We start from the raw sequence: 25,346 nt of genomic DNA on the forward strand, positions 1-25,346 counted from the left end.
TCCAAAGAAAAGCGGTGAAGTGTCAATCAGAGATGATCCCACAAAGCCAGTCTTCACTGTGACCATCAACAATCTGACATCTGGGGACTCTGGTTACTACTGGTGTGGTGTGGAGATCAGCAGAGGTTCAGCTGTGGGAACACGAGTTAACCTGTCAGTCACTGAGGGTAAGATGTCTGTACTGCAGACTGTTGGCAATGAGATGCACAGTATGTAACATGTCATTCAGGTAGAAAGGAAGGACAAAGGAGAAAATATTTTAGAAAATTTTCCATTTCAGTATTTTAAAACTTCATTGGGAACTTCCAGGTTGAGCATGAAGTGAGCTGGCATAGTTTTTAATGGTTTGCTTGACCTTTGTTATCTTTGGCCTGGAAATATCCTAAAGGTGGAACAGATAAACACAGAAATTTCAAAGAAGGGAGTCGTCCTCAATTTGATTTGTTTTCTTTGAAGTGTTACTTGCATGAGGAATCATATAAGTTATTCATTATGTAATAATTACGATTTACGTCAGTTGGGGAAGAAGATACAGCTTTTGGGGTTAAATGTTTTTTCTTGTTCTTATAAGGAGATGGGGGAATGTTCTGGGTATTACCATGACAGTGTCTCCTTTTCAGTGTTTTGAATGGACCAAACTTATTTTTCATTGCATGTGCTGACATGCAGCTTGTACCCTCAGAGTGTTTCGGGTCACAGGCTGTGAATGTATTTTATTAGGGCCACATGGCTGTTGCTATAGGAAGCCATCCTGTGAGGTGTATATCTTGGAAAGCAAGGGGCTTAATGGACCTGGTACTAGGGATGGGAATTGAGAACCGGTTCCAAATTTTCCAAAGCATCGGATTCGTTTGTCTCTGAGTTTATCAATTCCTTTATCATTGCCAGTGTTACACCATATTTTGTGACTGTCATGATGAGTGACTCCAGGGGGCGCTGTTTCACATATTACTGGGAATGAACGTAAAGTTCCTGTTCATGTGCACGAGCCCTTTGTGCAAAATAAATTAACACGCCAAATAAAAAATCAGAAATAAGACAAGAAAATTGAAAAGAATAACTATCATGTCGTTTAAACACATTAATTTATTTGAAATATGCATTTACATACATGAATATATTATAGCGCAGCAGGTACCATGGGGCAGAGCGGCATATTGCTGCCGCCAACCTTGTACATAGTTCTCAGTGATTACCAGGCATCGTCTTGTGCTGTACTGTACTGTCATGTGTAATATTAAATGTTAACTGTGGTACATAGCGTGTGTGTGTGTGTGTGTGTGTGTGTGTATGTGTATACGCGCCCACCGTGTTGGTTGGGAGTAAGCGGGTGACAGGCATGGTGGGCAGTGTGGGTGTGTTGTTATAGTGACTGGCACAGGTGAAATAAATGCCACCTAGCGGTTGAATCCCATTGCTTCCAGTTGCTTATTACGGTTTCCACACCTTGGCTATACGATACGCTACATTGGTGTCAGAGCTGGGGATGATAATTGAGGAGCTTGAGAGGGAGCAAGAGGAGCTCCAAGAAGCTGACACCATAAGGGGAGCAGCCAGCTTGAGCAGACCTCCAGGAACCGAGTGCTTTGCCTTCCTGGACCAACCTGATGGCCCCAGCGCCCCCACCTGCCCAGGCGACAGTGGTGCAGCACAGGGATACAGCCGGTCACAATCAAGACCCTCCTCAAGCTGCCCCGCTATGACAGAAAAGGCCCCTTGGAGCCCTACCTGATCCAGGTCCGGCTGGCGGCGCGGCTCAGTGGCCAGTGACCCAGCAAAACTGCGGGTCAACTGGCAATGTCACTGGAGGGGGAGGGGCTGAAGGCTCATCTAAGCCTCTCTCCAGAAGAGCAGGAGGACTGTGGGACACTAATTACCACACTGGAGCGGCGGTTTTTCCATCCATATTTCTGCTACCGTCACCAGTTCTCTCTTGTAAAACAGATTTTAATCTCAATGGGACTTGGTGGTAAAATAAAGGTTAATAAAATTTACATTATCCCTGGCCAAAGCCCTCAGTGAGCAAGCCAGAGACAAGTAAATTTTCTCCACTGGGATCAATAAAAGTGTTAATTCAATTAAGACATAATGAGACATAAAGAGAATTTCCCCACAGGGATCAATTATTATTAAATAATAAATTTACAGAAAACTAGAGATATTCGGGAATCATACAGGCTGCACATAAAACATGGGGACAATAGGGAATGCAGCTAAACCATAACAAACTCAAAACAAGGGCTATTTACACACGGGGCATACTGTGACAAGCAAAAAACATCTAAAGAAGCCAGCCCAGATCCAGAACAGCATTCTGTGGACAGATGAAACTAAGATCAACCTGTACCAGACTGATGGGAAGAAGAAAGTATGGAGAAGGCTTGGAATGGCTCATGATCGAAAGAACACCACATCTTCTGTAAAACATGGTGGAGGCAGTGTGATGGCTTGGGCATGCATGGCTTCCAGTGGCACTGGGTCTTTAGTGTTTATTGATGATGTGACAGAAGACAGAAGCAGCCGGATGAATTCTGCAGTGTATAGGGATATACTTTCTGCTCAGATTCAGCCAAATGCAGCAAAGTTCATTGGATGGCGCTTCACAGTAGAGATGGACAATGACCTAAAACATACCGCAAAAGCAAAATTTACATTTAAGGCAAACAAGTGGAATATTCTGCAATGGCCGAGTCAATCACCAGATCTCGGCCTGACCGAGCATGAATTTCACTTGCTTAAGACAAAACTACAACCACAAACAAGCAACAACTGAAGACAGCTGCAGCAAAGGCCTGGCAAAGCATAAGGCAGTGTTTCCCCTACCATTATATAAGGGGGGCGCCTCACCCCCCCAACGGCACCTCCCGCCCCCACTTGAAGGTCAAGTTAATTTTATTTAATTTTATTTTCTATATAGCGCCAGATTACAACAGAAGTCATTTAAGGTTACCTTTCCTATACGTTGTCCTTTTCTTAAATGAACTAAATATCCTTATGTTATTTATCTTAGGTACTCAACAGCTTGTCATTTTTGTCTCTACATGGTCGCACCAGAGGTAACAGTAACAGTAGCAAGGAAAAACTCCCTGGAAGGAAGAAGCTTTGGGAGGAACCAGACTCAAAGGGGGAGCCCATCCTCCAGGGGGCGGCAGAGGAAGTCAAACGAGCAGGATGGCAAAGTCCCAATTCACACTGTCCATATTATAAGATATGAGAAGGTGCTGGTGCTGCTTCTGATGGCAGGAGGATCAGTGGGACAGCAGCAGGGCAGGCAGGAGAGACACCACAGGTAGTAGAGGCGTCTCAGGCAACAGGGTAGGCAGAATATCTTGATATTATGGGGTGTCCAGCCAGCACACTCCAGGAAGGGTAGAGGAAATAAAAAGTGCAATTGGTCAAAGTAGGGGAGATTAGAGGCAGTGCAGACAGTTAAGTCAGTGCAATATGTTACCTCTGGTCTATATGGCTATGGCAGCATAAGTAGGAGGGAGAGGCAGGTGGGAACACAGGCATGGGGAGTCCCTGAAATGTCAGCACTCCAATCCCACAAGGGGGTGTGAAGCTAGAGTGACAGCACTGGCATCCAAAGCCAATGGCACTGATCCCCACCCAGCTCTACATCCCACACTATAGGTCTAACTGGGAGTGAGCAGTTAGCTAGAGCTAGAACTAGAGTCCCTATAAATTAGATTAAACAAGGGTGTTTTTAATCTAGACTTGAATATTGAGAGTGAGCCTGAATCCTGCACATCCGCTGAAAGACCACAGCTGCGGATCTCTATAAGAGAATGTTCTGCTGCCTGCCGTAGTTCTTCCTACCCTATAGATACTAACAGACGTCCTGCTCATCAAAACTGAAACAAGCAGGAAGGGCTGTACAGTAGGAGGCTAGTAGATCTCGAAGGTATTCTGGTGCAAGACCATTCAGTGCTTTAAAAGTTAATAGCAGTGTTTTGTAGTCAATGCAAGACTTAACTGGAAACCAGTGAAGGGAACACAGGACAGAGCTAATATGGTCACATTTTTTGTTTTTTGTGAGAACTGTAGTTGCTGCATTTTGTACTAGCTGAAGTTTGGGTGAGGATCCTGATGGGCAACCACAATGCATCTTCTGGTTAAACAGATATATAAAACTGTGTATCATCAGCATGACAATGGAACCTAACACTATGATTTCTAGTTATGTTACCAAGAGGTAGCATATATACTGTAAAGGGAACAGTAGGGGGCTCAGCACTGATCCTTGTGCGACACCATATTTGACTTTAGTGTGCTTGGAAGATTCATTGTTCATTGATCAGTTAAATAAGAGTGAAACCAGGAGAGAGCTGTCCCCTTAATGCCAACCACAGATTGTAGTCGGTCCAAGAGAATATTATGGTCCACAGTATCGAACGCTGCAGTTATAAATGGTTGAAAGCCATAAGCAAATCATTTATTACTTTTATTAAAGCTGTTTCTGGTCTTATAACAGCTATTTTCAAAGGTTTTGTAACACATCCAAGCCTAAAAGATGAATTTAACAAGTTTATTATATTATTATTATTATTATTATTATATAGTTAGTCCTAAATACTGCAAAAACTTTAAGTATCACTATGTGAATTTTGTCCAGTATCATTCAGCCCTAATCAAAACTCAAAATATGTTCACAAAAAATTACTAATATTGTGATGACTGGTGGACTGAGGCATCGTGGCAACAATGACAAGGAGGCTTCATGCAGGGAAAACGCAACTTTATAGCCTTTATATGGATTATAACAGGCACCCAACGAACCCCAAAACAAACATACCAGGGAAACACAGGAAGGCCAGACACCCAACTGTAAGGCAGACAAACGGTGGGAGATTTATACAAAGCTAAGGACATGTGAGGGTCGGACAGGGTTCACATAAGACACGGGCAAACATACATGCTACGACAGGAGAGTACAACAAGTATTAATAGTAACAATACTTCTTGAGCTATATACAGTTGCCCACGAGTATGCATAGAGGGGTTAGCCCATGAGCTTAGAACAGAGGCTTAGAACTTATTATCTATCAACAGTGTCTCAAATAAGTTGGTGGTGTGGCAGTGAGTTATGCCAACAGACACAATGTTGACAGTCACTTGCTTTTGCTCAATATCATCTCTATGGAATATAAACTATTTCCATAGTCTGGAACTTTTCATGGCCAGTTCTTGCTCGCTTTTCTCCTTGTCACTCATTATTCTCACAAACTCACCACAGGGACTATGAGTGAGTCAAACAGCAAGGACGAGAATGTTTATGATTGTCTTGCAGAGCTCGTGCAGTGGCAGTAAAGTTTAGACTGATTTTTCTTAAACAAATTCTAGAATGTAGAAAAATAACCATCATTAAAATTGCAAAGCTTGCAAAATTTTGTTTCCTGTGATGGAGTAAAAATCGTTTGAACTCAGCAGACTATCGTGGTCCTTGTGATGTGACAATTGCATGTGCATGAAATGCCACAATGATACCAGCATCACACATTGTGGAATCCGAGGGCGGCTCACTGGCGCAGTGGGTAGTGCTGTCACTGGCAGCACACTGCCGCTCTGTGTGTGCAGTTTGCTTGTTCACCCAGTGTCTGTGTGGCTTTTCACCTCTGGTTTCCTTCCAGTGTATAAAAATATGCAATATAAGTAAACTGGAATGCCTAAATTGACCTTATGTCTGACTGAGTATAAACCAATAGCAATGAAAATCAAATAGCTGGTGTGTCGGTGCTTTTTTGCGTGAAGCTCAAGGACTTTGATTAAAGTCCGACATGTTTTTGTTTTTTTTTTTGAAAAATATAGTTTTCATTTTTATTTCAGTTCACAAATTATTTTCTTTTATTTAGTGTCTGTTTATGTTTCAGTTTTAGTTTACGATAATAACAATCATCAAGCCCAATGCGCTCAAACACACAGACACCGTCAATCCACATAGATTAAGCCAAAATTTTAGCCTAAACATTTTTTCAAACACTTATTCAATGAAGATTCTAAGGTAGCAGGCAGACAACTATAATAAGAAACTAGAAACGAAAATTCCTGAAGAAATTTTGAGATGGGCCTATTCTGCTGACCGAGGAAGAGCAGGTGCCTTTACTTATTGATTTAATTATTTAGTCTTGTAGCAGTGAGAGGAGTAGTGGACAAATAGGGAAACTTTGACAGAAATGCATTGATGTCAATAGGAGAGAACGAGGGATGAAAGACGAGTACGGGTCAGGTTGGTGGTCTTAAGGTGTTGTGTGATGAGGCCTAAGGTTGAATACCGAGTCTTGTTGCTGTGGTATGAACGCTGGCCCAGTGGGACAACTTTGACTGAAATGCATTGAAGTCAATGGGAGAGAACGAGGGATGAAAGACGAGTGCGGGTCAAGATGGTGGACTTGGGGTGTTGGGTGATGAGGCCTAAGGTTGAATACCGAGTCTTGTTGCTGTGGTATGAACGCTGGGCCAGTAGGAAAACTTTGACTGAAATGCATTGAAGTCAATGGGAGAGAACGAGGGATGAAAGACGAGTGCGGGTCAAGTTGGTTGACTTGGGGTGTTGGGTGAATAGGCCTGAGGTTGAATACCGAGTGTTGTTGCTGTGGCATGAAAACTGGCCGAGTAGGAAATATTTGACTGAAATACATTGAAGTCAATGGCAGAGAACGAGGGATGAAAGATGAGTGCGGGTCAAGATGGTGGACTTGGGGTGTTGGGTGAAGAGGCCTAAGGTTGAATACCGAGTCTTGTTGCTGTGGTATGAACGCTGGCCGAGTGGGACAACTTTGACTGAAATGCATTGAAGTCAATGGGAGAGAACGAGGGATGAAAGACGAGTGCGGGTCAAGATGTTGGACTTGGGGTGTTGGGTGATGAGGCCTAAGGTTGAATACCGAGCCTTGTTGCTGTGGTATGAACACTGGCGGAGTTGGGCAACTTTGAATGAAATGCATTGAAGTCAATGGGAGAGAACGAGGGATGAAAGACGAGTGCGCGTCAAGATGTTGGACTTGGGGTGTTGGGTGATGAGGCCTGAGGTTGAATACCGAGTGTTGTTGCTGTGGTATGAAGGCTGGCCGAGTGGGACAACTTTGACTGAAATGCATTGAAGCCAATGGGCCATTCACTCCCATGAAAAAAGATGCGCCTTACTACTATTCACATGGCTAATGCTAGGTAAAAGTTAGCATTTAATGCATTCCTATGAGATTTTTAGTGTGTTTTAACGTGAATAACGTCGCCATGGTAACATATTCTGCGCAGAAAAGTAATAGCACACCTCACACCATGAAGGACTCACTTTTGACATATAGCTTGCCTGGCTGCTCGATACGGTACGACCCGCATTAATTGCCGAAAATCTACGGAAGAATAATAAATAATAACTAGAAACGAAAATTCCTGAAGAAATTTTGAGATGGGCCTATTCTGCTGACCGGGGAAGAGCTGGTGCTTTTACTTATTAATTTAATTATTCAGTCTTGTAGCTGTGGCAGGAGCAGTGGCCAAATAATGAAACTTTGACGAAAATGCATTGAAGTCAATGGGAGAGAACGAGGGATGAAAGACGAGTGCGGGTCAAGATGGTGGACTTGGGGTGTTGGGTGATGAGGCCTGAGGTTGAATACCGAGTCTTGTTGCTGTGGTATGAACGCTGGCCGAGTGGGACAACTTTGACTGAAATGCATTGAAGTCAATGGGAGAGAACGAGGGATGAAAGACGAGTGCGGGTCAAGATGGTGGACTTGGGGTGTTGGGTGATGAGGCCTGAGGTTGAATACCGAGTCTTGTTGCTGTGGTATGAACGCTGGCCGAGTGGGACAACTTTGACTGAAATGCATTGAAGTCAATGGGAGAGAACGAGGGATGAAAGACGAGTGCGGGTCAAGATGGTGGACTTGGGGTGTTGAGTGATGAGGCCTGAGGTTGAATACCGAGTCTTGTTGCTGTGGTATGAACGCTGGCCGAGTGGGACAACTTTGACTGAAATGCATTGAAGTCAATGGGCCATTCACTCCCATGAAAAAAGATGCGCCTTACTACTATTCACATGGTTAGTCAGGCTAATGCTAGGTAAAAGTTAGCATTCAATGCATTCCTATGGGATTTTAAGTGTGTTTTAACGTGAATAACGTCGCCATGGTAACATATTCTGCGCAGAAAAGTAATAGCACACCTCACACCATGAAGGACTCACTTTTGATATATAGCTTGCCTGGCTGCACGCTACGGTACGACCCGCATTAATTGCCGAAAATCACGGAAGAATAATAATAATAATAAAGTTTTTTTTTCGACTTTGAGAGGCAATTGCACGCAATCCGTAAGCAGTACGGAGACAAACGATATGTCAATCCGTGCAGCTAAGTAAGCCCTACGATTTGGCACCAAAGTGAGGTCCGTGCCTTTCACGGGCTCAGCGCAAATTGGCAAAATGTAGTTTACTAGGTGAAGAACAATATGGGCCTTTCATTACATGAATAGGCCCATAATTAATAATGACTGTATTTAGCAGCTAGAAGGACAGAAGATATTAAAAAGCTCTCTGTATTAATGGTAATATATGATAAACATGAACAGACAACACTTACAGAGACCCCACCTAGAATACTGTGTGCAGGTTTGGTCACCATACCTCAAGAAGGACATTGCTGCCTTAGAAAAGGTACAACGAAGAGCTACGAGAATGATTCCTGGTCTTAGAGGAATGTCTTATGAGGAGAGGTTAGCGGAACTGAATCTGTTTAGCCTCAAGCAAAGGAGACTAAGGGGGGATATGCTTCAGGTCTACAAGATTCTAACGGGTCTGGATGCTGTTCAGCCAAATGACTATTTCAATATTAGTCTAAATACTAGAACTCGTGGACATAAGTGGAAATTAGCGGGAGAACATTTTAAAACAAATTTGAGGAAGAGGAAGCACTTCTTTACACAGCGTGTACTTAGAGTATGGAATAGTCTTCCTGCTAGTGTAGCGGAAGCTAAAACCATGGGTTCCTTTAAATCAGAGCTAGATAAGATTTTAACAACTCTGAGCTATTAGTTAAGTTCTCCCCAAACGAGCTTGATGGGCCGAATGGCCTCCTCTCGTTTGTAAATTTCTTATGTTCTTATGTTTTGCGTGTTCTGCCGGTCCAGAATAGCACCTGTGTGTTTTCCCTTCAGGTGCTCGTGCATAACGCTGGTGCCCATGTAGTAAGCCATCAAACTTCATTTTTCATATTTGTTATAATGGTATTTTCATTAAAATAATTTAAAGAATGATGCATCGATTTAAAATATTGATGTCGACACATTTTCAGAGTCGACATCATTGATGACGCCGACTAATCGCGGCAGCCCTAATTATATAATCTTAATCAGGCTGGGCATAGCCCAAAGAAATAACAGGGGTCCTCCCTCCTGTGGGCCCACAAACTGCAAGGGGAGCCGTGGGGGTCAGATGCAGTGTAGACTGGGTGGCAGTTGAAAGCAGGGGCCTCAGGATGCTGATTGTCGGCGACCAAATCTGGGTCTAGGAACATGGAGTGAATCTCCCTGGTGGGAAAGGAGCCTGAGCTGGAGGCAGAGAGACACCGACTAGATATAGTCAGGCTCATCTCACTGGGCAGGTGTGGTTTTACTTATAGCGAGAGTCTTTACTTACAGCGAGAGTCTCTGAATGAGAGGCTCATCTCACTTGGACTTTGAGTTGGGGGACAGGCTCTGACTGTTGTCTTTACACACCAAAGACCATTTCCGAGTATCCGGCCTTATCGGAGGCCTTGGAGGGGGTGCTGGAAGGTGCCCCTTATGGGGACTCCATTGTTCTGCTGGGTGACATTAACGTTCATGTGCGTAATGACAGTGAAACATGGAAGGATGTGATTGAGAGGAATGGCCAGCCTGATCTGAACCTGAGCACTGCTCTGTCATTGGACCTCTGTGCTAATCACTGTTTGTCCATAACCAACCCCATGTTCAAACATAAGGATATTAAAAAGTGCACCTGGCACCAGAACACCCCGGTACTTCGATATTCGCTCTTGTAACTGATCCACATTACTACCCTCACCTATGGTCATGAGGTTTGGGTGGTGACCAAAAGAATGAGATGACAAATACGAGCAGCAGAAATGAGCTTCTTTCACAGGGTGTCTGGGCTCAGCATTAGACGTTGGGTGAGGAGCTCAGACATTCGGGAGGAGCTCAAGGTAGAGCTGCTGCTCCTCCGCATTGAAGCCAGTTGAGGTGCTTTGGGCATCTATCTAGGGTGCCTCCCTGAAGAGGTGTTTCGGGCGTGTCCAACTGGGAGGAGACCCCAAAGCAGACCTAGAGTTTGTATCTACAGAAATCTGGGATTATATCATATGGAGAGATTATATATATATATATATATATATAACTGATAGTGACAGGCCTACAATTTATGTCAAATCTTGTTGTGCTTTCCACCCTCAATAAGTTGTCATCAGCTTCAGTTCTGGGTCCCGCTTATAGAAACCATTTTTCTATTTATAAGTTTATTGTTATATACATGGTAAAAAGAGAACGTTCAGACCATGCAATGTAATTTTTACTTTGCCATCTGCTTTTAAACAATGACAATAAGGAATTTAAAAGTAAAGTGTTCTGTGCATTGCTACAAATAAGGTAACGGCCAATGAAAGTTATGGGTAAGTGAAGCAGTGTTGGATGCATGGAACATGAGTCTGATGGCCTATTTGTGAGTCTGGTTGTCCTTGATTTCACACTCCTGTATCATCTTCCTGACGGCAGAAGTGTGAGGAGCCCATGTTGTGGGTGTATGCTGTCCTTAATAATGCTGTGGGGCTTCCTGATGACCCTGGTGGTGTAAATGTCCTGGAGTGATGGGAAGGCTCTTCCAGATATGAACTGTGCAGATTTTTCACACGCTGGAGAGCCTTCCTGTCCTGAGCAGAGCAGAGCAGCTCTGGGGTGTGATTTTACTGGTTATGATCCCCTGGCTCTTCTGCTGATGCCCTGTATGTTAAACCGGGAATCAGCAGTGGTGTAATATCCCTCCACCTTCAGTCTGTAACGCCTCTTGGCCTGATTGATTTGTGCAGGTTGTGTCTGGCTGTTTTATAGTCCTCAGCCTCACTGGACACAAACGCAATGCAGCATGTAGCATAGACCACACTCCCCAGTTACTCCAGGGTTTATCACTGGGATAGGAGGTCTTACAGCATTTTGTGGGAATAATGTTCTCAGTGCATGTGCTAATATAGCCAGTTAGAGCTGCAGTGTTCTGCTCTAAGTCAACCATAGAGTCCCTCCTCATAGCAGCAGTTCTAAACACACCCCAGTTTGTACTGTCAAAGCAGTCTTGAAGTACCAGTTCTGATCCTTCAGTCCACACTTTAATAGTTTTACTTACTGGGGGAGCTGGCTTGGGGAGTTGTCTGTAGGTTGGGTAGAGGAGCACTGAGATGTGGTCTGACTGACTGAAGTGTGGCTGGGGCACAGCCTTATAGGCGTCCTTCACGTTGCTGTACAATCAGCCAAGAATGTTACTCTCCCCTGCTGGAAAGCAGACGAGTTGTTGGTACATGGGGAGGACATTCCTGAGGTTGCAGTGGTTAAAATCACCTGCCACAATGAACACAGCATCTGGATGTGCAGTCTCCCATATGCTAATGACGTTATGTAATATCCCGAGTGTGGTCATGTGTAGGATCACACAGGCCCCACAGCCAGTATTTTATGGCCGCTGAGGGAGTGAGTCGGCCATGCTAAGATCTCCCTCCGTACCTCTTTCACCCAGGGCCCCTCTCCAGGGAAGCTGAAGCCCGCATTCCAATGTTTATGGCCCTCAAACGGAGGACCCAGATAGTGGAAAGGGGGGGAGATCCTGCATCTCTCTGGAGTGGGACAAAGCTAAAATCATATGCCATCTATTGTGTATTTGATTGTGTGTTATCCCCACTATTATTTGGCATCATTACTGTAAACTTGGTGGATGTGTATGTGTCAGTCACCATTGTCTTCTATTTCTCTTATGAATGTCCCATTGTATCTTCACCACTTGGACAATTATATACATATATATATATACATATATATATATATATTAATATGCACAGATAGGTGAACACTGGGGTTATCCAACCACGTGCTCACACCTCTCTCAGAGAATAGGGGAAATGAGTTTAAGTGGTGTAACCAAGTAGGTAGGAATGTTTGAGCACATAGTTATTTAGTTAATAGAACTAAGAAAGGCCCCCACCCCTCACCAAAAGGGGGGGGGGGAAGGGGTAGAAATGCGGTTGCTTATCTATGCCTTACAGTCGTAAATCAGAGATTCGCGCTCTTTTCCTGCCTCCCTTTGTCTGAAAGAGACTATGCAATGTATGTGAAAACTTGTGTACTGAACCCCTTTTTAATAGCCCGATTTGCTACATTTTATAATTTGGCAATGTATAATCAACACTGTTCTTTTACTGAAGGAAAGAAAGTTACCCAAGCCATCCTTAATTAGGACACACTGTATAAAATGGGGTACAGCTTCAGTAGAACTCACATAAACTTATCACAGCTGTAAGATATACCACTTAACCAGGTATTCTGTACATTGATGGCAATAATAAGCATGCACCTCATAAGAGGAATTATAAATTAATCAATGAAAATTAGCGAAGGTTTGGATCGAAGGTGGAATATCATGTTTGGTATCGATGTCATCCTAAATTATGTCCGAATGTGAATCCGGGGACGGATTACTACACAATTGGACCTATCCAAAGTTAAATTACTTAATTAAAATCAGCACAAAATTTGGCCAAAGACCACCATAAATCTATGGTGCCATTCGGGGAGCCTGCAACCGGCCCTTCGGATCCAGGTACCAATTCTCATTGGGTATCAGTCGGACCCGGGGTCATGAATATTCATGGAGCCCACGGGGCATAAAAACCTCACACCCGGGGGGAAAAAAGAGGTGGAGGAGAAAAACATCGAAAAAGAAGAAGAAAACGTAAAGCCTCCAATCCAAGACTGCGGGAGAAACTACGCGCGGAGAAGATAAATCTACCATCGAAACTACGAAGCCTCTTCGCCGCGAGTTTCAACAAAAGACAAAGCTGATCCCCGCTGCAATCACGTAAACTCACCGACAACTCTCTAATAGGCAACTAGTACCGGCTGATCTACGCTGAAATCTGGGTTGCCTGTTTAGATCCTAGGCTTGCCGTTGCAGAACAGTATTTAATCAAAGCTTATCACTGTTTCCTACTGTAAATCCATTTTCCGTAATTCCGTTATTGTGTTTGTATGTATTAGGTTATGTGTAATGTTTGTCCTGTTTTAGTGTAGTATTAGAATAAACGCATGCTGTTCACATTTTAAATCTCCCTCTCTGTGCTTACAATAAGTCACTTTATTGGTCTGAATCCCGTTACTGAGCTTTGAAGTCCCACTCGCGTCCTCAAGTATCGCGAGACTCTCTCTTTGGCCAAGAGCTGAGTCGCTAGGTTACAGAGAGAAGCTAACCCGGTGGACGGGCAGCTATCTTTAGACTGAGTAGTGATACCAACGAATGAATTCCATTCACATTCTGGACTTAAATCATCCAGCTCTTTACCAAGTGGGACTAATATAAAGACTGTGATATCGGAACAACAACTCAAACCTAATATTCCCTATTTAATTGTGTATGAATTAATCATTAATTAATTCATAATCAATTCCCCTGAACATTGATGGAAAACCATCCCCATTTGAGCTGTTCAATTCCTACACATGTGATCCACCTGTGGCAGAATGTAAACAGCCATCAGAAACAGCGGTAAACTCCCTTGGTAGGTAAATATGTCTGCAGTTTACCATTAACAGTTCAGTGTCTGCTGAACAGCTTTTCCACACCCTGCATATCCCCACACCATCTACTTACATACACGCAGACACCGTGTCCCCTGATGTTCTCCGCGGTGGATAGAGTGAGTATGGAGCAGGAGAGCTGAGTCTGTCGCACTCTCCATAAGGCAGGTCCCCCATCTGTATTCACCTCAACCTTTAGACAATGAGGTTTGAATGGTCTTATGTGTATTAAGGATTTATACACCGACTACATCTTTTGATAGTATTGATACCCTGTGTAGAAAATATGGCCTCCCACATAATCATTTCTTTAAATACCTACAGATTTGTCACAAAATTTCTCTCTTTTTCTGATCTCCCACCTGCTATGGTGCTGGAAAAACACTCTTTACTTTGAGGATGTAGGACTGATCTCTGCATTATGCTCTCAACTGATGTTAAAACCTAGATAATATTAAAACTAGGTGGGAGGATGAACTCGGTATGGATCTGACTGCGGAATACTGCTCTAAAACACTGTAGCATGCTGAGATTGGGGCTCATACAGTTTAAAGTTTTGCACAGGGTTCAGTTTAGCAAAGCCAGGCTTACTGACATATATCCTGGGAGGGATGCTAGCTGTGACAGGGGCTCCCTTTCTCCAGCTGGTCTAGCACATGCTTTCTGCTCCTGCTTTCTGGTTGGTTGGAGCCGCTATGTGGATCGTCTCTCATTCACCATGCTCTGCCATAACAGGGTAGCAGATGACAACTTTGACTTAAATATAAATCAATCTGCCATCATTGCATTCACGTTGGTTTTGGCCTGTAGGAGAATCTGGCTGCTCTGGGAATCTCCCACTCCTCCATCTGCTGCTGCTTGGCTGGAAGACATAACTCACTTCCTAAAGCTAGAAAAGATTAAATGTAGGCTGAGGGGTCTGTGAAAAAGCTCTACTCCAGATGGGAAACTTTCTTGTCATACTTTGAGATTCTTAGGGAACAACCCACTGGGTGAGGGTCTCTGACTGTAACTGGAGGACCCCCCACCCCACCCCCCATTTTTGGACATTAATTTAATTACCTCACTGGGTGGTCAGTGCATTGTGAGTGAGTGTATTCTGGACCATCTGACATGTTGGGTATATGTGTCTCTGTGCCTTCGAAGAATGTTGGGGTTTGGCTGTGCAAATGTACATTTGTATTTTTGAATGGGGGGGGGCAGACAGCGGGTTGTTCTGATGGGGGGGACAGATGCATTTGACCTTCATGTCCACCAAGTATTACGTACATTAGATTCTCAGCATTAAGGAGCATAAGACACTTTTGAAAGCCGATCAGCTATTTATGTGATGCTTTGCAGTTAAATTTTACACTTGTTACCAGTAATAGTACATTTATTTCACACCCAAGCAGCATGTGTATTTAGGGGGGGCACAGGGGTGGCCATGCATGTTGTGTCCCCTCCCACCAGATCCGCCCCTACTGTCAAGGTCCATTTGGGTCGGGTGAGGGGACTCTTCTTAAAAATGCTGAAATGGGAATGTAATGCATTATTTTACATGTATCATATCATTCCTTAAAAAATGAAACAAAGTAAAAACTTCATTGATATACGGCAGGGGCAAGTAACAGTGCCTTTTAAATGGGCTACTTCAAGGTTTAGAAGTAATATCCTTTCATTTATTTTTAAATACATAAATTCATACATTTCATAGAAAAGCATACATCCATCCATCCATCCATCCATCATCTACCGCTTGTCCGGGGTTCGGGTCGCGGGGGTAGCAGCTTCAGTAGAAGCACCCAGACCTCCCTCTCCCCAGCTAACCCCACCAGCTCCTCGGGGGGGACACCGAGGCGTTCCCAGGCCAGCCGAGAGATATAATCCCTCCAGCGAGTCCTGGGCCTGCCCCGGGGCCTCCTCCCTGTAGGACATGCACGGAAAACCTCTCCGGGTAGCCGCCCAGGAGGCATCCGCACCAGATGTCCAAACCACCTCAACTGGCTCCTTTCGACGTGAAGAAGCAGCGGTTCTACTCTGAGGCCCTCCCGGATATCTGAACTTCTCACCCTATCCCTAAGGGAGAGCCCAGACACCCTGCGGAGAAACCTCATTTCGGCCGCTTGTATTCGCGATCTCGTTCTTTCGGTCATTACCCATAGCTCATGACCATAGGTGAGGGTAGGGACAAAGATGGACCAATAGATCGAGAGCTTGGCTTTTTGGCTCAGTTCTTTCTTAGCCACGACGGACCGGTTAAGCGCCTGCAGGACTGCAGACGCCGCTCCGATCCGTCTATCCAGCTCCCAATCTCGCCTACCCTCACTCGTGAACAAGACCCCGAGATACTTAAACTCCTCCACTTGAGGCAGTACGTCTTCACCAACCCGAAGAGGGCAAACCACCCGTTTCCGGCTGAGAACCATGGTCTCGGACTTGGAGGTGCTAATCCTCATCCCTGCCGCTTCGCACTCGGCTGCGAACCGCCCCAGTGCCTGCTGGAGATCCCCAGCAGATGAAGCCAACAGGACGACATCATCTGCAAAAAGCAGCGAGGCAATCCTGAGGTCACCAGACTGGACACCCTCGACGCCTTGGCTGCGCCTAGAAATCCTGTCCATAAATATGATAAACAGGACCGATGACAAAGGGCAGCCCTGGCGGAGCCCAACACGCACCTGGAACACGTCCGACTTATTGCCGGCAATGCGGACCAAGCTTCTGCTCCGTTCGTACAGGGACCGGATCGCCCACAACAGTGGACCTCGGACGCCATACTCTCGAAGCACCCCCCACAGAGCACCTCGGGGGACCCGGTCGTAAGCCTTTTCCAAATCCACAAAACACATGTAGACTGAATAGGCAAACTCCCAGGCCCCCTCCAGTACCCTTGCAAGGGTATAAAGCTGGTCCAGCGTTCCACGACCAGGACGAAAACCGCATTGTTCCTCCTGAATCCGAGATTCGACTATCGATCTCACCCTCCTCTCCAGTACCCCGGAATAGACTTTCCCAGGGAGGCTGAGAAGTGTGATCCCCCTGTAGTTGGAACACACCCTCCGGTCCCCTTTCTTAAATAAGGGGACCACCACCCCGGTCTGCCAATCCAGCGGCACTGTCCCTGACCTCCACGCACTGTTGAGAAGGCGTGTCAGCCACGACAGCCCCACAGCATCTAGAGCCTTCAGGTACTCCGGGCGGATCTCGTCCACCCCCGGGGCTCGGCCACCACGGAGTTGTTTAACCACCCCGGCCACCTCAGCCTCAGTGATGGGCAAGCCCCCCCCAGCACCCTCGGGCTCTGTGCCCTCAGATGTCTCAAAGGCAGTATGCGTAGATGTATCTGAGGCAGGGTTGAGGAGGTCCTCAAAGTATTCCTTCCACCTCCGGATGATGTCCCAAGGTGAGGTCAACAGCCCCCCCCCCCCCACTATAAATAGTAGGAACCAGGAGCTGCTTCCCCCTCCTGATACTCCGTATGGTTTGCCAGAACCTTTTTGAGGCCGACCGAAAGTCACTTTCCATGGCCTCACCGAACTCCTCCCATGCCCGGGTTTTTGCTTCTGCGACCGCCCGAGCCGCGTTCCGCCTGGCCCGCCGGTACCCGTCCGCTGCCTCCGGAGACCCCCGGGCTAATAATTCCCGGAAAGCCTCCTTCTTCAGCTTCACGGCCCCCCTCACCTCTGGTGTCCACCATCGGGTACGGGGGTTACCGCCACGACAGGCACCGACCACCCTGCAGCCACAGCTCCGCACGGCTGCTTCCACAATGGAGGTCCGGAACAGTGTCCATTCAGACTCGATGTCCCCTACCTCCCCCGGCATGCAGTCGGAATTCTGCCGGAGGCACGAGTTAAAGCTCCAGCGAACAGGAGCCTCTGCCAGACGTTCCCAGCAGACCCTCACTATGCGCTTGGGCCTACCAGGTCTGACCGGCTTCCTCCCCCGCCACCTGAGCCAACTCATCACCAGGTGGTGATCAGTTGACAGCTCTGCCCCTCTCTTTACCCGAGTGTCCAAGACGGAGGGCCGCAGATCAGTTGATACGATTATAAAATCGATCATCGACCTGTAGCCCCGGGCATGTTCGTACCATGTCCACTTATGGACACCCTTATGCTCGAACATAGTGTTCGTTATGGACAAACCATGCATTGCACAGAAGTCCAATAACAGAACACCACTCGGATTCAGATCAGGGAGGCCGTTCCTCCCAATCACCCCCTTCCAGGTCACACTGTCATTGCCCACATGAGCGTTGAAGTCCCCCAGCAAAACGATGGAATCCCCCTGCGGCACGCCAAATAGCATACCGCTAAGGGAATCCAAGATGGCCGGGTACTCCGAACTGACATTCGGCGCATAAGCGCAGATGACAGTCAGAGACCTATCCCCGACCCGAAGGCGCAGGGAAACAGCCCTCTCGTTCACCGGGGTAAACTCCGGTGTTAATGCACCGAGCTGTGGGGCCACCAATAGCCCCACCCCAGCCCGGCGTCGCTCACCCGCCGCAACTCCAGAGTAAAAGAGCGTCCAGCCCCTCTCCAGGAGATTGGTTCCAGAACCCAAGCTATGCGTTGAGGTGAGCCCGACTATATCTAGTCGATACCTCTCAACCTCACGCACAAGCTCAGGCTCCTTCCCCACCAGAGAGGTGACATTCCATGTCCCGAAAGCCAGTTTTGTCAGCCGGGGATCGGACCGCCAGGGCCTCCCTTGGCCGCCACTCGATCCACAATTCACCGAACCCCTGACATTCCCCTTGTGGGTGGTGGGCCCACCTGGGGACAGTCCCGCGTGCCTCTTTCGGGCTGTGCCCGGCCGGGCCCCACGGGCCACCAGGCCAACGGGCCCCTCCCCCAGGCCTGGCTCCAGGGTGGGGCCCCGGTGACCCTAGTCCGGGCGAGGGAAACGGGACTTTGTTTTTACACTTTTTCATGGGGTTTTTTTGGATTGCTCTTTGTCTGGCCCCTCCCCTGGGACCTTTTTGCCTTGGGAGACCCTACCAGGGGCTATTGCCCCCGACAACCTAGCCCCCAGGTTCACGGAGGCACGCAAACCCCTCCACCACGATAAGGTGGCAATCCAAGGAGGAGTAAAAAAATGAAACAAAGTAAAAACTTCATTGATATACGGCAGGGGCAAGTAACAGTGTCTTTTAAATGGGCTACTTCAAGGTTTTGAAGTAATATCCTTTCATTTAGTTTTAAATACATAAATTCATACATTTCATAGAAAAGCATACATACATAAATAAACATACTGTAAATGATCATCAGTTTGGCTCTCAGTTACTGATTTTTGACCTAAACATGTGAACTTAAATGTGTAAGCTGGCAAAGGAGGTTTCTGCAGGCTAATTTTCTGCTAAATAATCAGTTCAGTTAATCATTCATTACACTGTTTTGTTTTTTACCAATACAGTAATAGTAAATACAACATTAATTCAAAACAAATTTTAAGCCAGGGCTTAACCTGCTCTGCTCCAGGTGGATTAGCTGGTCTGACCTGCAGGTGCTTTGGCTGCTGACATGAAGAAGCAACTATAAGCCAATTTTATCTGATCAGTTTTCATATTTTTGCAAATATAGTGATATTAAATACAACATTTACTCAAAACAAATTTTAATATTCTGCAGAGTAAAGTACTGCAGCCTAAGGTAGACTTTTACTGACTTTATGAATATGTGTATAAATGGTGTAAGAGGGAGTGAGAGTTAATCAGCTGGGTAATTTTCATACTGTCCCTGCAGGTGTGTCCACACTGAACACAGTGTCTGTACAGAGTGGAGGATCTGTCACCATCCCATGTTTCTATGACAACATATATCAACAACATGAGAAATACTGGTGCAATGGAAGTGACTGGAGTTCATGTACTCCTATAGTACACACTGACTCTCCAAATATAACTGGTGAAGTGTCAATCAGAGATTATCCTGACCAGCAAGTCTTCAATGTGACCATGAACAAGCAGACAACTGTGAACTCTGGTTACTACTGGTGTGGTGTGGAGATCAGCAGAGGTTCAGCTGTGGGAACATGGATTTACCTGTCAGTCACTGAAGGTAAGATGTCTGTACTGCAGACTGTAGCCAATGAGATGCTCAGTATTTAACTTTATTTACTGTCAGTTACTGGTGTTTGATGCTATAATTTCATGTGTCTATGAATGTACAGAAAGAATTTGCATTACCTCTAAGGGAGACATCCCATAATACAGGCCTGATGACCTCATCAGATACAGGTCCTGCTCTTTATAAAATACATGAGTGTCTGATTTGTATGTTACACCTGGGAGCTGTACAGAGGCCTCAGGATTAACATATTTCTAGTTTATGGTACATTTGTATAATATGGCAAATATTACAGATCTTACTATTTTCTCAGACACCCAGTCAGATGTCTTTCATAATACATCACAGACATCAGCTTACTGGAAACAGACATACAGCCATATTCATCTTACAGCCATTTATTATGTGTACAAAGTAAAAAATAAAAAAAGTAAAATGTAGATTTTTACTGTCATACATTAAAACTATTTATTTTTCTTCAGATGTCAGACATTTGTAGGGATTAATTGCTACTGAAGGTGTACAGGCTGGGTGATTGCTGCAGTTAGAAACTACCTGCAGACAAAGGCCAGTTTCACAGTTGCACTCTGTAATAACTGATCCAGTTCTGCCATAAATACATTATGATATATTAATAACATTATTTATCTCACCTGCCCACTATCAGTGCCCTGGGATGTGGACACTTTGGTCACAACCCTAATGTAATATTCTGCATGCAAACAGCTATTTTATTGAATATTCTTGCATATTCTTTTTTAGTCTTAGAAATGACCTTTCACAGTCTGTACTGACTGACAGAACAGGGCAAGGGTGTCGTAAAACGGGAGGGGGGGCATAAGGATTGTGATGTATTGGCAATTTATTGTGACTACTCCACACCGGTAGGGGGGGGGGGAAGGAAACACTACCCTATGCTGAAATGTGTTGCATTGTTCTTGTGCGAATAAAAGTCAGTCACGAAGTACGGCCATAAGCATGAAGTGTTGTTTATGTGAGCTAGCGGACTGATGTGCATGCGTACATAACAATACGTTATATGGTGAATATACAATAAATTGGCGACGAGGATGGGATCCCACTCTTGCCGTTAGAGGTTGAGCGCGACCGTTGTGCCCCCACACGGAGTTTAAAGAGAGGCTACAACTGCAAGAATGGCGGCGCTTCTGGGACATATTGATGTCTTCGATGAATCCACGGAGCAATGGTCGACATACGTCGAAAGGTTTGAACATTTTATTGAGGCAAATGACGTACCTCCCGCAAAACGAGTCGTAGTATTTTTGAGTGTCATTGGGGCGACCACATATCGCTTATTGAGAAGTTTGTTAGCTCCAGAGAAACCTGGGACTAAAATGTACCAAGACCTGGTAGATATTCTAAACGCGCACTTCTCTCCAAAGCCCATTGTCATTGCGGAGAGATTCCGTTTCCATAAACGAAATCAGGAAGAGGGAGAGAGTGTTGTACAGTATGTGGCCGTCCTAAAGAGGTTATCAGAGCACTGTGACTTTGGCACTCATTTGCAAGATGCCATGCGTGATAGATTTGTATGCGGACTCAGAAATGAAAGCATTCAAAGGAAATTGCTGACAGAGGAAGCTCTTACCTTCCAGCGCGCGGTCGACATGGCATTATCAATGGAAGCAGTAGCAAGAGAATCAGAGCACTTAAAAAGTTCACTGATGGTACATGCAGTATCGTTTTCGCCGTCGCAAGGGAGCGACAAATGCTTCCGTTGTGGCAGGATAAATCATAATGAACGTGATTGCTACTACAAAGATCAACAATGCCACAACTGCAGGACGAAGGGCCACATTGCTCGGATGTGTAAAAATAAAAGGAGTGATCGGAATTACCTAAAACAAAAGCAGGTAGTAAAAACCAGTAAAAAGAAATTCCAGGATACAACGAAAGGAAATATTCATAAGGTGGAGGCCGATACTTCCGATAGTGAGAAGGAGTTTACGTCAGATTCAGACTCTAAAGTGACGCTGCATATGGTGTCAACAGTAACAAGTGATATTGAGCCGGTGATGACGGTTAATGGGGACAATGCAGCATTGGCTATGATGATTAAGCCCAAGATTGAAGGTCAGAGGATTGAGATGGAGTTAGACACTGGGGCGGCAGTCTCTTTGATTTCACGAGAATTATATGAGGCCAAATTTGCCCACATGCCCTTACGGAAGACCGGTGTCATTTTGAAAACATACACCGGGGAATTACTGCAACCAGAGGGAAGGTTGAAAGTATGGGTGAAAATGAATAAACAGAAGGCCAGATTACCCTTATATGTGTTAAAGGGGAAGTCACCCCCACTGTTTGGCCCTTCTGCACCCGTTGAACGCGTTGTTGCATAGGGATGTGAAGTGGGAGTGGTCCAAGACATGCGAGGAGGCATTCTGTGCGGCAAAAGAGCAGCTAGCAAGCAAGAGTGTACTGGCCCACTATGATCCTAGACTCCCAGTCATACTCGCCTGCGATGCCTCACCCTATGGTGTCGGAGCAGTCCTTTCCCACCGACTGCCTAATGGTGCTGAAAGGCCCATAGCCTTTGCCTCCCGCACATTGAGTAAAGCCGAGCAGAATTATGCTCAGATTGAGCGTGAAGCATTAGGAATCATATTTGGGGTGAGACGCTTTCATTCATATATATATGGCCGTAATTTTACCTTGTTCACTGATCACCGCCCGTTGACGACCATATTGAGTCCCAGTAAGGCAATCCCTTCTATGGCTGCAGCAAGATTGCAGCGATGGGCAATGTTATTGGCAGCACATGATTATACCATTGAATATAGACACGCAGCTGACCACGGCAATGCGGACGGTCTGTCGCATCTTCCTCTTCCAGGGCAGCAGGAGGCAAAACATGGGACAATTGACACTGTTCTTATTAATCACATCGAAAGTTTTCCGATCTCTTGCGCTGATGTGAGAAGAGAGACCAGATCTGACATTACACTCTCTCAGATCATGGAGATGGTGTCGACGGGCCGTTTCCCATCAGCTAAGGACTCTGACAGTAACCTGGCCCCGTTTTTAGTACGGAAAGATGAGCTCACAGTACTTCAAGGGTGTTTACTGTGGGGGAACAGAGTGGTAGTTCCGCCCAAGTTACGTAAGCAAGTCTTAGATGAACTACATGTGGGACACCCTGGCGTGGTTAGGATGAAGGCTGTGGCGAGGAGCTATGTCTGGTGGCCGGGTCTCGACGTGCAGGTCGAGGAGAAATGCAAGAGTTGTGCCTCGTGTCAGTGCTGTCAGAAAAGCCCTAGTCTAACACCGCTACACCCATGGCCCTGGCCTGCAGCTCCATGGCAGCGAATTCACATTGACTTTGCGGGCCCTTTTGAGGGGCGCATGTTTTTCATAATAATCGATGCCCACTCCAAGTGGCCAGAAGTCATCTTGATGGACTCAACTTCATCGGCAAAATCCATTGAAGTCCTCATGGGTCTTTTCAGCCATTATGGAATACCCGAGGTCCTTGTCAGTGACAATGGGCCTCAGTTCACGTCTGGGGAGTTTGCCAGCTTTCTAACATCCAATGGCATCAAGCACAAACGCTCAGCTCCTTTTCACCCCGCAACAAACGGCCTAGCAGAACGCTTTGTGCAGACATTTAAACACTCCCTGAGGTCTTCACGGGGAACAACCTCTGTCCAACAGCGTTTGGATGCCTTCTTATTGCAATACAGGAATACGCCTCATGCCACTACCAAAGAAACGCCTGCCATGCTATTCCTCCATCGCAAGCTTCGCACGCGTCTTGATCTATTGCGACCGTGTGTGGCAGCAGTGGTCGACCAAGCGCAAGAGTCCCAGCGATGCTACAGGGACACACACGCTAGGGTCAGGAGTTTCGGTGTTGGGGATCCGGTTCTAGTCCGCGACTACCGGAAGGGGGAGGAAAAGTGGACGACGGGAACTGTCGCATCGCAAGCTGGTCCAGTATCATACCAGGTCGAGGTTGGATCGAAACAACAGTGGAACCGGCATGCTGACCAGATGGTGGCCTGCTATCCCAGCATTGTACAGCCAGCATCTGACACGCAACCAACACCCACCACGGTCAGTGCACCAGTTATGACAGACGCTGGGAACATGCAAGGGTCTTCCAGTCCTGGCTGCGTAATAAACTCATCACCTCCACATCGGTCTGTCATCACACACACGGACGCTCCAGTAACACCTCCTCTGACACGGAACGGACATCCAAGACGGATCCGTAAACCACCGGACAGACTGAATCTGTAAACTGTTTTGTGGAACGGTTCGGTTAGTGAGTGCCGTCTCAGGAAATGGCACTATAGTTCTTTGACACACTCAAGGTGATGGGGCAGTCTACCCCCAGCCCATTTTTTGTTGGATACTGTTCATGGTCATAATAATAAAAAAAAAAAAATGTATATCTATGTACATGTTTAACTATACTACTTGTTACTGATTGTTTAGTTAGCATACCTGGGATAGGTGTTTTGCAACCTCTTAATACCAATTGATGGTTCACGGTATTTGGGATACTAGTAATTGAATAAGGGGGAGGAGTTGTGATGTATTGGCAATTTATTGTGACTACTCCACACCGGTAGGGGGGAGGGGGAGGAAACACTACCCTATGCTGAAATGTGTTGCATTGTTCTTGTGCGAATAAAAGTCAGTCACGAAGTACGGCCATAAGCATGAAGTGTTGTTTATGTGAGCTAGCGGACTGATGTGCATGCGTACATAACAATACGTTATATGGTGAATATACAATAAGGATGATTCCATGGACCCCTAAGTGACAGGGCCCTAAGAAATTAGGAACTTAATCGGATTGGTCTGGGCTGGGGGCCCAATCTGATTTGCTTTCATGGGGCCCAAAATCTCTAGTGGCCCCCGGGAACAGGGTTGTTTATTTTTAATTTAACAATCCTTTCTCTTGTTTCCACTGCTGTCCATTTTTGGCAGATGATGAAGGAGGGAATAATGAAAAACAGAGGTAAGCATTTAATTGGTTTTCCATTAAATTCGATGACGACTTGAACTTTTTAGGATTCGATCCGCAGTTCTGAACGGATTAAATTTGAGTTCTGAGGTACCACTGTATTTAGTTGTTACTTAGCCTAGTTTGCAACCTGGTATTTGTTACACCGATATTGCGTGCGTCCATGAAAACCGTAAGTTGTTGTACTGTAGTATGTGAGTGATGTGGAGTTTATGCATTAAGTGAATGTAATTAGTAAGTTCGCCTGTTACGGTGGAGATGCTAGATGTAAGATGGCATATGTCATACTTCCAGATATTAATGGTTATAGCCCTCAGTTTGTCTTTATGTTAGAGAACTATATATATGCATTGGTTAAATCTGTGTTCGCTGCATAAGAGCAGCGCATACTGTAATGTTTCCAGGATAATTTGCATTATCGGTACTAATTCATGTTATTCTGGATAGTGTCACCCGCCATTGTAATCGCTGTGCTAAATCTA

At 45.7% G+C, this 25,346-nt stretch overlaps 1 long non-coding RNA gene across 1 annotated transcript; it reads left to right on the top strand.

Annotated features, from left to right (window-relative positions):
- Positions 1–24,858, top strand: LOC140589018 (uncharacterized). The gene is made up of 3 exons (XR_011990197.1): positions 1–167; positions 19,545–19,859; positions 24,828–24,858. It is a non-coding gene; the product is annotated as an uncharacterized lncRNA (long non-coding RNA).
- The last annotated feature ends 488 nt before the right edge of the window (positions 24,859–25,346 follow it).

The sequence above is a fragment of the Paramormyrops kingsleyae genome, chromosome 4 (genome assembly GCF_048594095.1).
Source record: "Paramormyrops kingsleyae isolate MSU_618 chromosome 4, PKINGS_0.4, whole genome shotgun sequence".
NCBI lineage: Eukaryota > Metazoa > Chordata > Actinopteri > Osteoglossiformes > Mormyridae > Paramormyrops > Paramormyrops kingsleyae.